At 40.7% G+C, this 13093-nt stretch overlaps 1 protein-coding gene and 1 long non-coding RNA gene across 2 annotated transcripts in view; both read right to left on the bottom strand.

Annotated features, from left to right (window-relative positions):
• The window catches only part of LOC109039486 (uncharacterized), a 613681-nt gene that overhangs the window by 301943 nt on the left and 298645 nt on the right, over positions 1-13093 (bottom strand). The window lies entirely within an intron of this gene.
• Positions 97-13093, bottom strand: part of LOC140224119 (uncharacterized) — a 643754-nt gene continuing 630757 nt past the window's right edge. Inside the window, exon 3 of the long non-coding RNA XR_011899393.1 lies at positions 97-3422. This is a non-coding gene — a long non-coding RNA (uncharacterized lncRNA). The remainder of the gene's footprint in view (positions 3423-13093) is intronic.

Genomic DNA, 13093 nt, shown 5'->3' with positions numbered 1-13093 from the left:
CTGCAAACCGTTTCAGGGTGCATTTTTTTTTCTTTTTCAGTCTTGGCGGGAAGTTAAGGCTACACTTTCCTATTATTATTATTATTATTTTTTTTTTTTTTTTTTTTTTTTGGGCTTCAAGACCATTGTCCTACCAGCGCTTTTTCAGTCTTGATGGGAAGTTAAGGCTAAACTTTCCGCCAAGACTGAGAATTTGTAGCGCGGTATATTTTATTCTGCATTTAAATTTAGTTTATCGTTAAAAGTTTTTCGAGAATATCTGATACTAGATAAAAAAAATTCGCCTTTAGCTACGTCCGCTGCAATTGTTGTTGCGAATATGTTGTTCGTGCTGATCTTCCCTCATTACATATTAGAATATCTGAAGGCGCTTTATGGGCGAATTTAGAGCACCCTATTGCAGAACAATAGAAGTGATCGCTCAATCTCTACTTCGTTCGTTTTCCAACAGATAGCGCTACTTGCGCACATAAAACGCCTTCAGAGAGTCGAGTATGTAATGCTCTACAATCAGCACGCGCAACATATTCATAACAACAATTGCCGCAGACGCAATTGAAGGCGAATTGCTTTCGCACATAAGACGCCTTCACGGAGTCAAGTATGTAATGAACTGACATCAACACGCACAACATATTCGTAATAACAATTGCCGCAGACGCAATTGAAGGCGAATTGCTTTCGCACATAAAACGCCTTCACGGAGTCAAGTATGTAATGATCTAAAATCAGCACGCACAACATATTCATTACAACAATTGCCGCAGACGCAATTGAAGGCGAATTGCTTTCGCACATAAGACGCCTTCACGGAGTCAAGTATGTAATGAGCTGAAATCAGCACGCACAACATATTCGTAACAACAATTGCTGTAGACGCAGCAGAAGGTGAATTGTTCAGTTAAAAAGAAGAGCATCGAAGAGTCTGCACGCAACGAAGGGAGGGTATTCAGTCAACATGAATCGAACGAAAAATAAGAAAGTGAATCGATCGATGTGAAACGATTCACACCGGATTCAATGTACAAATGAATAAAGGACTGGATCGAAATCAGTAGAAATTTTGCATTTACTATCAAAATTTCAAAATGCAATATCTTGAAAATTGGATCAGCCAAGATTTTGTGTCAGTTCATTCACAGTAAAAATAAATCAAGACATGATTCAAAACTAAACCAAAGGCATTGATAAGCGTTGATGATGCTCAAAGAATGATAAGTTTCGTCCTGGGTTCTTGGCGTGCAATTAAACTGACGTGCGATACATCGCAGGGAGTAAGTGACAAATCTGGGCAGATTTTGAATATTTAGCCAAAAAAAGGACTGTATTGCTCCTACGGAGGAGCCCAAAGAAACATTCTCGACCAAAAAAATTGCACAGTTCAGGGAAATGATGAATCAGAATTCTTCCCGGAGAAAAAAACGTTGCATTCGATGTAATAACATTGACCTCTGAATCGAATGCAACGATTTTTTCAAAGAAGAATCCTGCTTTCATTTATCTAAATTTTGCAAATGTCTCAGATGAGAACGATTCTTTCGGCTCAGGCGCAGGGGCTGTCGTCCTTTTTTGGACTCTAAAGTCAAAATCTGCAGAGATTTTCAACTTAATCGATGCGATACATCACACGCCAGGTCAACTCAACTGAGAACCCGGCGCACGGTGGATCAAGTCAATCAAAGAGGTCGGACATGAAATTTCTGACTAAAACTACAAATTTCGATGTTTATTTCGTCACATTTTACATTTAAAGAGGAGATCCTACAAGAAAATTTCACGAGGAAACCAATGGAGTCCCTTTTAGAACCTCCAAGTTTTGTATAAACGGAGTTGTAAGCGTTTAAAGTTTCCAAATTTTGTCCAATTTTGTTCGACCTATCCTATCGACTTGACCCACTGAACGGCGCGAATCACTTTATTAATCAAGGATCCCTGAAGAAATCATAAATATACGATTCGAGCGCCAAGGTATGATGTGCGATGGCTCCCGCGGTCAGTGTTCGGACGTCTCGTAAGATTTTTTACGCGTTTGATTTTTGAATTGATTAAAATTTCAACAACGCCGGTCGACGGAATAGAGTCCTTGAACTCCGGTCAAGCGACGTAGATTTGAGGCAGCTCATACTCTGTTGTGTTAAGGAACAACGCCGTATGAACATTCCAGAGTTGCCAAATTACCTTCGATAAAATGTTTATTTATGAGGAAAATTATGAATTTTTTTCCTTGAAATTTTCAGGGACTTCAGATCAAAATACAAAGAATATTCTCTGAAAAATTGGAAGAGAAATATTCATAAGTTTACCAAGAAATTCGTGTTTAATCAAAGGAAATTTGGCAACGCCTGAAGGTTCATACGCCGTTTTTCCTTAGCAGCTCACTACTGAATTACGTTCCCGTTCAATAAATCATGATCAAGCTTCATGAATGTATGAGAAGATCGCAAGACGCTCGAAGAAAGCTAAGGTCGCAACTATTGTCGCCCGTATGGTTATTTCTTCAGGGTGACAAGTTCTTGGAAAATCATGGAGATGTGGAAAAGTCCGGGGATTCTGTTCAGCCCTGAAAAGTTGGGGAAAAGTCGGGGAATTTTGCAGCGGAGTCTTAAAATGATACCTTTTTACCGCAACATTTGATTTTGAACCTTTTTCGGTAAAGTTCCGCGAACATTCGTCCTAAGCAAGAACGCCGTAAATCCATCAAGATTTTCCCTCGTTTTTTGGAACTTAACACTTGATAAAATAAAAACTGTTTTACTCATGCACCTCAAATTCAAATTTTCAGGTTAATTCTTGACAGCATTTGCGAAAGAATTCTGTAAAAACACAAGTTTTTCTGCTATGATACATTATTTCCAAAAAATGTAAAATGGCGTTTTTGCGTTTCTCGGCAGAATACAGCTGGGTCTTTTGTATAACAGCCCCATTTTTTCGATTTCTATGGCGATTCCTGAGAGTTTTACTGATCAAAGTTATACTGGATCCAAATTTTCCGAGGTGTTCCGAGCCCGCCGAATAGAGGGTTGGAGGATGGAGGGCCCCTCAAGAACTTATAACCTTAAATTGTTTAAATTTCATAAAAAAAATGAGTTTAACTTTCAAGCAAAATGAAATTTCATTCCGTGTATTTTCATTTTTTAATTTTGCTTCGGGTTCGTCTGTCCCTGGTCCGAACTGATCTAAACTTCTAGAATTTTTAGGTTTTTGGGTTTTTCTGGCGTCAAGCTGTTAAGTATCCAAGAGTAGAACGAGAGGATGGACTGAAAGACTTACCTCCATAATCGATGCCAGGGCTACACGTCAAACTGGAGTCGCACCAGGACGGCGCCAGGGAGAGAGCACAGAGGATCGTCAAAAGTTGAATCCATGACCCTGCGAGATGTTTCCAATCCATCACAGGGCGCGTCCCTAGCATCCTGCCATGTCTGAAACAAGAGAAATCCCCATCATGAAACATGTTAAAACACACAATGGCGGGCCCAGGATAGGGGGTCATGCCCCCCTCCTAGAATGGAAAAAAGAGAGGAGACGAGGATATCAGGAGAAAAGGAAAAACAGCTCAGGAGAAAGAAGTGGAAGAAGCATAGTGTCTTAGGAAACTTTGAAACGTTTTACGTCTGGGCCGATATAATGGCGTGGCTATTTATTTTTTTATTTTTTTTGTAATTTTTTTTTGGTTACTTTTAATAATTAAACCAATAATGCTATAAACCTAAACTTTTACACCAAAAGGTAGAGAGTTCCAAAATCACTATTCTCCTAGATAATCTGAATTATTGAACATTATTTTGTTTTTAATACCATTCTGAATTGAATTTGATTCATGTGGATGGAGAAAACAAGGCAGAAAGTATTCTTGGAGTAGTTACGATGGTCATAAACGAAATTTGCTCAAATAAATGAGGGAAAAAATTATATTGCTTCCTTCTACTTTTCTTCGATCGAAATGTGTTCTTAAAAATTCGTTGAAAAGCTTAAATTCTAAGAATTAATTTTGGCCGAAACATTCATCGTTAGTTTACGAGCTGAACTTCTGAGAATTGCGAATAGAAGAGATTAATTCTTGAAGTTTTTCCAGAATGGGTTTCAAAACCTAGGGTTACCCCAAATGGTCCCCTCTTTAGCCTTAGTCTGGACCCGTTATTGTAAATCTAACGAAACATATCTTGTTCCTGTAAGAACATAAAATACGCTGCCAATTTTTAATAAGTCAGTTGCAAACTTTGGTCAAATCAAAAAAGTCGCTCCTTATGTTCACTGGCTCCAAAATACCTATGTGCACATTGCCAAAGTCTGAAATCTGCTTCCTAGATTTCATTACTTCTCATTATACACACACAGGTTGTGAAGGTTGAACGGGAAAAAAATGAAAGAGAAGAAGCAGGAATTAAGATTTGCTGCCTTCAAAGTGGCAAACATCAAATCCTTCACCAAAAGGCAACGTTGCCCGCACCGCAAACTGGCCTCAAACTAATCATTTGCAATTCAGTGTCTTCGGGAAAAGAATTGTAAACACCGAGTGAACTTGTTGGTGTAAGTCTATTTTATTTTTTTCTGCAGACTTTATGGCAGAATGAAAATATATTTTTCTTCACATTTATAAATCCCCTGTCATCGAAATCAACCGAGACATCTATTAACGAAACGAACGAAACGTCAGCAACTCCTAGGAGCGCGGAGCAACTATTCGAGCGTCCGAGTAGTGCTGGGTGGTAGCCCCGTAATTGAAGGCGTTTTAACACCGTTCTCGGCGCAGCAGCATAGCCCACATATTAATGCATTATAGCGCGTCGTCGCGGCGTGAGGTGGGGGCAGATGGACTGGTGTGAATGTCCGGTTTTCCTTATATCTATCACACTGTCTTGCTAAGGAAAAACTCAGGGTGACCATTCGACGGTTGCCAAATTTCTCTTAATCGACATTTGAAAAACGACAGTGCTTAACCTGTCGACTCGATTTCCCCCAAACGACTAAAAGCGCGTCTAGATTCCTTCCCACTAAATTCAATACATTTTTGGTACAAACAAAAGTGAAAATCTTGCTACCGGTCTCACTTCCTTGTAAAATCTATGGAGTGGTCCTTTCATACGGCTTTGCCATCGATCGACAAACGCTTACTCGGTGGCGAGACGTGAATTTTCGTTTATCCATGTTTCTCTATTTTCACATTTGAGAAAGAATCGATTATTAAGGTGTTTGTTGCGAACACCCTATTTATAGATCCTTTTCCATAGGGTTAGATGGTAGATCAATCGATACATCGCAAAGCAAACCACGCCACTGCGCTTACTAATGAAATCATACCTCAGTCTTATACGATGAGCACTGTTCGAATCGGCCTGGCTTTAACTCTAATTTACAGTACTCCGTCTTCATGGCTTTAAGGCATACCTGATATTGTCACTCCACTGACGTAAGAGCGTATCTTCATTCCCCAGGCTAGCCACGGGAAGCATGCTAGTATACGGATAAAACGGCTCAGTTGGAAATGAACATACGCTCTTATAAAATGCGAATCGTAAACGCTCGGATCGCTCGACGCCACGGATGAACGACGCTGACGTCAGAGTACGAATTTCCGACATTTGAGAATAATTATTTCGTTTTGCAGGACATTCCGCTAATGATACAAAGGGTGGAGGAACGCGTTGTCAGCGCTAGGTTCCTCGAAATTCGTCTCAACCGTTCACGAGAGACACATTCTCATGTCAGTAATTCGACGACATCAATGGCGAAAGCTGAAGGTATCCGCGCGATGAGCGCTATTTTATCAGGGACAGCAGGAACAAGATGTTCCTCGGGATCATGCAAAACTCACGAGAATGATCGCTGAGATTTTTGAACATCTGCGCTTTCGTGATTTCAGTGTGGGTCAGTAGACACGGTGTGAAATGATAGCACTGCCCTACTCATAAAAATGCCTTTAGATTTTGATGGCTGAGCTCCCCTGATTTTGGATCAGTGATTCCAGAAATGACCATTACAGCGTGCTATCTCTATTACATAGCCCTTACAAATTATAATTTAACTTATCAACGGGTTGAACTGGTTCAATTGTTTTTCGTCGGAAATAAGGGTTGATTGGACTACATTTTGCAAGTAGGAACTAAAATTTCAGGCTCAGTTTAGAAACGATGAACGTGCCGTTAATATTCCTATGCTCATACGTGTTTTTAAAGATGAGCCAGAAAATGCAGTTCCTAATTGTAAAATGACGTCCAATTTGTTTTATTCACGTACCACTTACTTTTCACCGCTAAAGTTAAGATTTACCTTTGTTTTTTTTCTATCGCCTAATAATTTTTCGGCAAATTAAACTGTTCAGAGACCGACTTTTCTTGGTTACTAAAAAACAAGGCTTTTTAGGACTAGTCTATGATGTCTAGAGTTTTAGCTTTATTAATTCCGTAAAATTTCCCTAAATTTTATTCTAATTTTCAAAATATACCGTCGAAACCGTAAAATTTCCTATTATTATCCCCCTGATTTTTTTTTTCATCCAATGCAAGCGCATATCGTTACTACGGCAGGTTCCGGCAGGCGAAGTGACACTGATACGACCCAATCCGAATAATGAAACCTAAAGGTCCCCGTTCGTCTTGCGGCGTTTTCCGGCTGTTGGATGCCCGCAATTAAACGCTTTATTCGATCCGTTTAATTGAGTCGTTTGCCTGGCCTGGCCTGTCCCGTTCAGTGGCGAAGCGTGAATGGTCAATTATCGATATTTCCCTATTTGAAACTATGGTAAAGAATCGATTATTACGGTGTTCATCGCGAATACCCTGTTAATCGATCCTATCCATAGGTTTAAATAGCAGATCGATCGATATATCGCTAAGCACGTATCATCTCCTAACTAAATTAATGAGCTTCGGCGGCGACCGAGGCAAGCTCCGCCCCTTTCGCGGCCCGCGGCTCCAATTCAGCAGCTCGATTGTTGAATCGTTATCGAATGACTTTGGTCGATAACTCCCTATCTGAACAATGCTATATATCGATCAAGGTCATTCGATGTCGATTCAAAAATCGAGCCACAGTCGTTTTCAACGAGTGCGGGTTCACTCTTTCATAGGGATCGGACAGGAGCCGAGTACTTTTTCCCCCGCCCAATCATGCCACCCCAATGCCACTTAGAAAGCTCAATATATAAAATTCTGGAACGAGAAGTGCAGTTAACTCCGGCTGATTATTGAAATTGATAGACAAAGAAAAAAGGGTAAATAGAGCTCCCTTTTCAGAGCCCGTTCATGCCCTTAAAATACAAGTTATGGCAAGACGGACCAAAACTAGGGCTGTCCCCGAACCGATGAAATCGCTCGTTGGTTCGTACGAAACGATCGAGCGATCATTTCGTAATCGTTCACTTCGAAAAAATCGTTTCGAAAGCCTGTTTCGATCGAGCCTGCTCGATCGAAATCTGCTCGATCGAAATCCGTTTTGAATTTTTTTTTATTTTTTATTTTTTATTTTTTTTTTTTATTAAGTAAAAATGTACTACTGGTCCTTACGGGGCATTAATTACGGGGAGTTAATGTTCGAATAAAGCTTATCTTAAAAACTAATGTTATAAAATTTTGTTTTTAATTTTTTTTTTTTTTTATTTTGAACCAATTACATTTTTTCGATTCGAGCAATCTCATTAGGATTCACGTGGGAGTTTCATGCATCGCTGATGAAAGCTCTAAAACGTCTCCCGAAGAAAGTTCACGGGATAAGGGATCTCTGGCTAAAGTCTTCCCAGTAAAAATTTTTTGGAAGGAACAAGACCAGGTTCCACATATTTTTACGCGGTGATTACCTACCTGTATATTAAAAAAGCCAAAACGGGTAATGCTCGAAAAAAAAACAGGAACCCTTCTACCCGTTTTGTAACTTTCTCGGGAATCTTTGATCCCTTATCGGTTGAAAGTACTTTCGATGGATGTAAGATGCTTTTGATTGAATATCAATGCCATACTCCGTTGCGTATCGCTGCGCTGCGCTGCTTCGCGCCGGCCGTCGACCGCGTTTTTTATCTCCCTCTGGCTTCCCTTCCCGGAGGCTGCCTCACATTCAGCCCGCGCACATTTTAGACCTTTTTGACCGTTTGCTTTCAATCGGTCGTGTTATGACTATGAGTAACAGCAGCCTCCTCGCGTCAACTGAACGCCTCATTCACATCTTATCTTTCGGGCAAGGCATTTTGTGACCCATTCTCCGTTCTCGCTCGTTCCCTCGCACCTGATCCTCCGCTCTGCTCCCGGTCCACGCATCCACGTTCGCCGGCATCTCTTTACTCACTTTTCCCCCTCATATTGCTCTTGTTCTTCCTCGATCTCGGATACCTTTTCGATCGAATGTCACCTGTTTCTTAGCCGTCGCCTTTGCGTGTCGATCGCCACCACTGCGTTACGTGCAACGTGCCTCTCTGCTTCGCTTGGCGTGGCGCTGCGCCACCGGTCGCCGCCCGTCGCACAGTGCAGTGTCCTTATGGCGCGTAGGGACAAAAATCATAGCTCGCAGACAAAAGCACATATAGATGTGAAATTTGGTATGAGAGGTCTTGAACATATAGACTATCGTTAGATGAGGTCAAATTTTGTTAATGACACTTTGGGGCGGGAGGAGGGGGGCGGGAGTACTGATACTTGAAGGCGAGTGTTTGGGCGGTAGAGACCGAACTCATAGCTCAAAGACAGAAAGACATAGAAAAGTGAAATTTGATATGAGACCTCTTATACATATGTGCTATTGTCGGATGGGGTCAAACTTTCATAACTCTTGTAGCGGGGTGAGGGGGGCGGAAGCAGTGATATTTGAAGACGTACGTTTGGACGGTAGGGACAAACATTTTAGTCCGAAGTCGGTAGCACATACAGAAGTGAAATTTGGGTGCGACCTCTTCTACCGATATAGGCCATCGTTAGATGATGTCAAATTTTTTAAATGACACTTGCGGCGGGGAGGGGTGGAGCGGTCACAAAGTTACTAAATAGTGAGCGTTCGGGCGGTAGGAACTGAACTCGTAGCTCAAAGACGGATGGACATAGAGAAGGAAAATTTGACATGAGACCTCCTATTCATATAGTCTATCGTTAGATAGGATTACATTCTTAAAGCAGCACCTGGAGGGGGGAGGGAGGGCTGTAACAATTATAGAGAGATCGATTCTGGTCGGAAAAAGACGGTCATGGCACATTCCCCATGATTTGATTTGAAATTACTGGTTAACAACAGGCCCTGTTACGTTTACCCAGATTAACACGTATTATATATTTTTTTTTTAAATTTTTGTGTGAGAAAAAAGTCGCAAAAACAAAAAGTGGTCAAAAACTGTGATTATCCGAGGGAAAATCGGCTATTCCGAAAAACTAGAGGACGATGCTGAAAGACGGATAGAATTTTCGGGGCGAGGAGGGGGGGTATGTGTTAGAGTATTGTATAGAATGAACATAATGTCTAATAACCACATGTGTATGTAACTTTTTTTTTCTTCGTCGGAAAGGAATCATAAAGTTCGCCTTAAACAGGGGCGAATATGCAGTTCAACGAGTATACCCAATTCTCGACTCGAGGTCACAAAACCGACGATTCCGTCGATTTGGGGCAGTTTGTGGCTTAAAACTAAACATATTCTGAATCTGGAGGGTATTCTGAACAACGTATCAAAAAATTGCATTGATATATTTTTATATATTTTTTAAATCTATGTTTAAAGACATGGTCATTAGCCAATATGCCGCTCAGTGCGCGCCTGAGCCCTGACTTGAGGTCACAAAAATGACGATTCCGTCAATTTGGGGGACCTTGGGGCTAAAAACTAAACATATTCTGAATCTGGAGGGTATTCTGAACAACATATCAAAAAATTGCGTTGATATATTTTGATATATTTTTTTAATCTCTGTTTAAAGATATCATCACATCTCATTTATCGATCACGTAGTTGATTTCTGACATGAAAGGACGGACACCATAATTGTCGTTAAATTTGAGGTCCAATTGAGTAGAAATCAAATAGATAATGGATTTGAAACATCATTCTAACAACTTATCAAAAAACACGGCTGAACTCATGCATGCACACTGGCTCTGTTTGGTTTCCCGTATGGCTGTTATAAAAACAAGCCAATATGCCGCGCAGTGCGCGCCTAAGCCCTGACTTGAGGTCACAAAAATGACGATTCCGTCGATTTAGGGGTCTTTAGGGCTAAAAACTAAACATATTCTGAATCTGGAAGGTATTCTGAACAACATATCAAAAAATTGCGTTGATATATTTTGATATATTTTTTTAATCTACATTTGAAGATGCGTATATAGAATAAATCGAATTTTTGGCATCATCAACGGAAGACCGGACTGAGAGGCCCTTAATTTAAGAATTTAAAATGATCAACATAGTTTTTGTATCGACAAACATACCTTATACCTAAACATTCTACCTTTTTCCGTTCTGAGTAGAGTAATTTCAGTTATCACCCGTCATAACATATGATGCCCGCTGCTGGATCTCTGCTAATTGTGCATCCGCGCAGGTTCCGTGATTTCCCCTCCCCCTCCCTCCACTCCAGTAGCGTTTTCGTGTCAAGAAACTACGAATTTTTTCTTCCCATCCATCCATATCTTCAATCCAGCGGTCATTTTTATTATCCGACAAAGTCGAATTTTCGATTTTTGTCCATGGGACACTGCACTGTGCGTCGGCCGAGTTTCTTCTCTCTTATCTCTCTCTGACTTCCCTCCTCGGGGTTCACCTCACATTCGGTCCAGCGTACATTTTGACTATTATTTGCTTGAAACTGGATATCGCGTCAACCAAAACCTAATTGGCAAACATCACACATCTTTTTCGGGCAAGGAATTCTACGGCGCGCTCAGCCCCCCTCCTCCGCTCATCGGTCTCTCTTCATTTGCCTAGTTTTCCTTGTTGTCGATTGTCTATCTAGGTCTTCACTGTCGCCTTTGTCTTTGTCCGCCGATCGCCAATTTGCCATCGCCACACTACTCACCGGTCTCCACTCAGATTTTTATTCACTATCACTTTTTTCCATTCCTTCCGTCTCTCTCATACAAATGAACTCGTTGCGTCGGCTGCTCCAGCATGTTTTGATTACCTTACCCGCTTTTGCTATCTCGTCCAATGATGCCGAAGCTTTGCTAATAATATTTTTCAGCACTTTAGTTTTCATTTTTTTAATATTACAATCTCTACAGCAAGAGGGGTATCCTTCATTGGCGTATCATGTCTGGAACCCCGTAGCCCCCTCCCCCCTCCGTATGGTATCATTGAAAATGGTATCATTGAAAAGTCGTCTTGCAGAAAGGACTCCAACAATCAGATCAATCTCCAACTCACCTTATGGACGGGTTTTCAATACACGCAGCAATGCACTTTCTTCTAGAGACTAAAATGTATTTTTGGTAAAGAAATATGGACTCAAAAAATTTAAATCAGAAAATTTATATCAGAATTGAGACAGAATAATGCTAGAGAACGAAAAATCTATAATTATTGAGTTCAAAAAACAAACAAACAAACGAAAAACCTCATTTCGTTCTGCCGCGACTACACCTCTCCGCTCTAAACTTATTGTTTTAGAGATTAGCCCCCCTCCCCCCGAAAAAAATTATGAATCTACGTGCATTAAATGTGTCTGCCAAGAATTCATGCGAAATCACGTACAAGAGTTTTCAGATATTTATATATTTTCATTTCTAAATTTTAAAGTTTCAACATTGGAACTTTTTCTGCATATCAGCATTTAAAATGAAAAAGGTTTTCAACAGTGAGCCAACATACTGAATTAGGAAACGCAAACGCCTACATTTGCTGTTGTCCTGGATCCAAGGGAGCACGCATAGGGGTTCGACTTCCACTCTAGGTTGTACATATGAAGGCTGATAAGGTTCAGCTCTCCCATAAATGGGAACTAACGTGAAATCAAAGTAATGGTATAAACAAATAAAAATAATTAACTAATTGAGGGGATTAATCAAAGGAAAGGAAGAAATTAGTAAGTAAGTAAATATAAAAAATCCAAAATTGTATTTTTTGACTTTGTCCGTTAAATAACATACCTATGCGTCTCTTGCAGTCATCGTCCCGTCATGTAAATTGACCAGCTACGGATTCACTCTTGAGAACTCATGCTTTTCGATCCCAAGTAGCTTAAAATCTGCTCTTTGTCGCCCCACCCCCAAGAGTTGTATCTTCTGCAGAAAGAAGGAAGGAATCCCTTGCAGAAGATAAGCAATTTGCTGACCACCTGACTTTTCTACTTACACTGTTGAAAATTCTGGAGCGAAATTCTATGCCTGAGTCTATATATGGCGCCGAGAACTCCCGAATGATTTGAACGCGGAGCGGAATTTACATTTTTTTGCGGAGTGTCATACGCTTTCATGGTGCAACTGTCACTTCGCATTCATTTCATTCGGGGTTTTTGGGCGCTATGTAGACGCCAACACCGAATTTCACTCCTCAATTTTTAACAGTGTGTACCGGCCTTTTCCCCGAAACACGTAATTTGATCACGTGTTTGATTTCGTGAAAATATCTTTTATTTTACTCAATCTGGCGGTCTGGCTTTTACATCTACATCGTGGATGAAGCTATAAGTCGATGAAGGAGGGGGAGGGATGATGGGATTCTTATATGGGACTCCGTCTGGCGCAATGGACAGAGGACGCGCACCGCGCAGCGCAGCGCGGCGACGCACACTGTGGTATTTGACCGAAAAACCTGGCCAAAACCTCAATTTTAAATTTTTTTTTATTGGTAAACCAATGTGATATTCGAAATCTACACTATTTTTTACCCTATGGTAGACATGTATGTACCATTTCTCGAGTGGCTCAATTTCCCGCGAAGAGACCACGAAGTTACCTAATTCTCAGCGATTATTTTGAAATGTTTTGGCGCGCTACTCGTCGATCAGTTTACTTCAACTGTGCGGCCATAAAAGGGAACTTCGGCGATATGCAACACATTCTTAGGGGCATATTCTACACAACTAACCACAGTATTTTCGAAATTTCCTTTTTCAGTGATTTTCACAGGAGGTTGAAAAGTGATGTAAAAGTAAACGTTTTTTTCGAAATTCAGAGTCCGATT

The sequence above is a fragment of the Bemisia tabaci genome, chromosome 2 (genome assembly GCF_918797505.1).
Source record: "Bemisia tabaci chromosome 2, PGI_BMITA_v3".
Lineage (NCBI taxonomy): Eukaryota > Metazoa > Arthropoda > Insecta > Hemiptera > Aleyrodidae > Bemisia > Bemisia tabaci.
The sequence above is the reverse complement of the archived record's forward strand: the minus strand, read 5'-3'. Positions and strand labels throughout refer to the sequence as shown.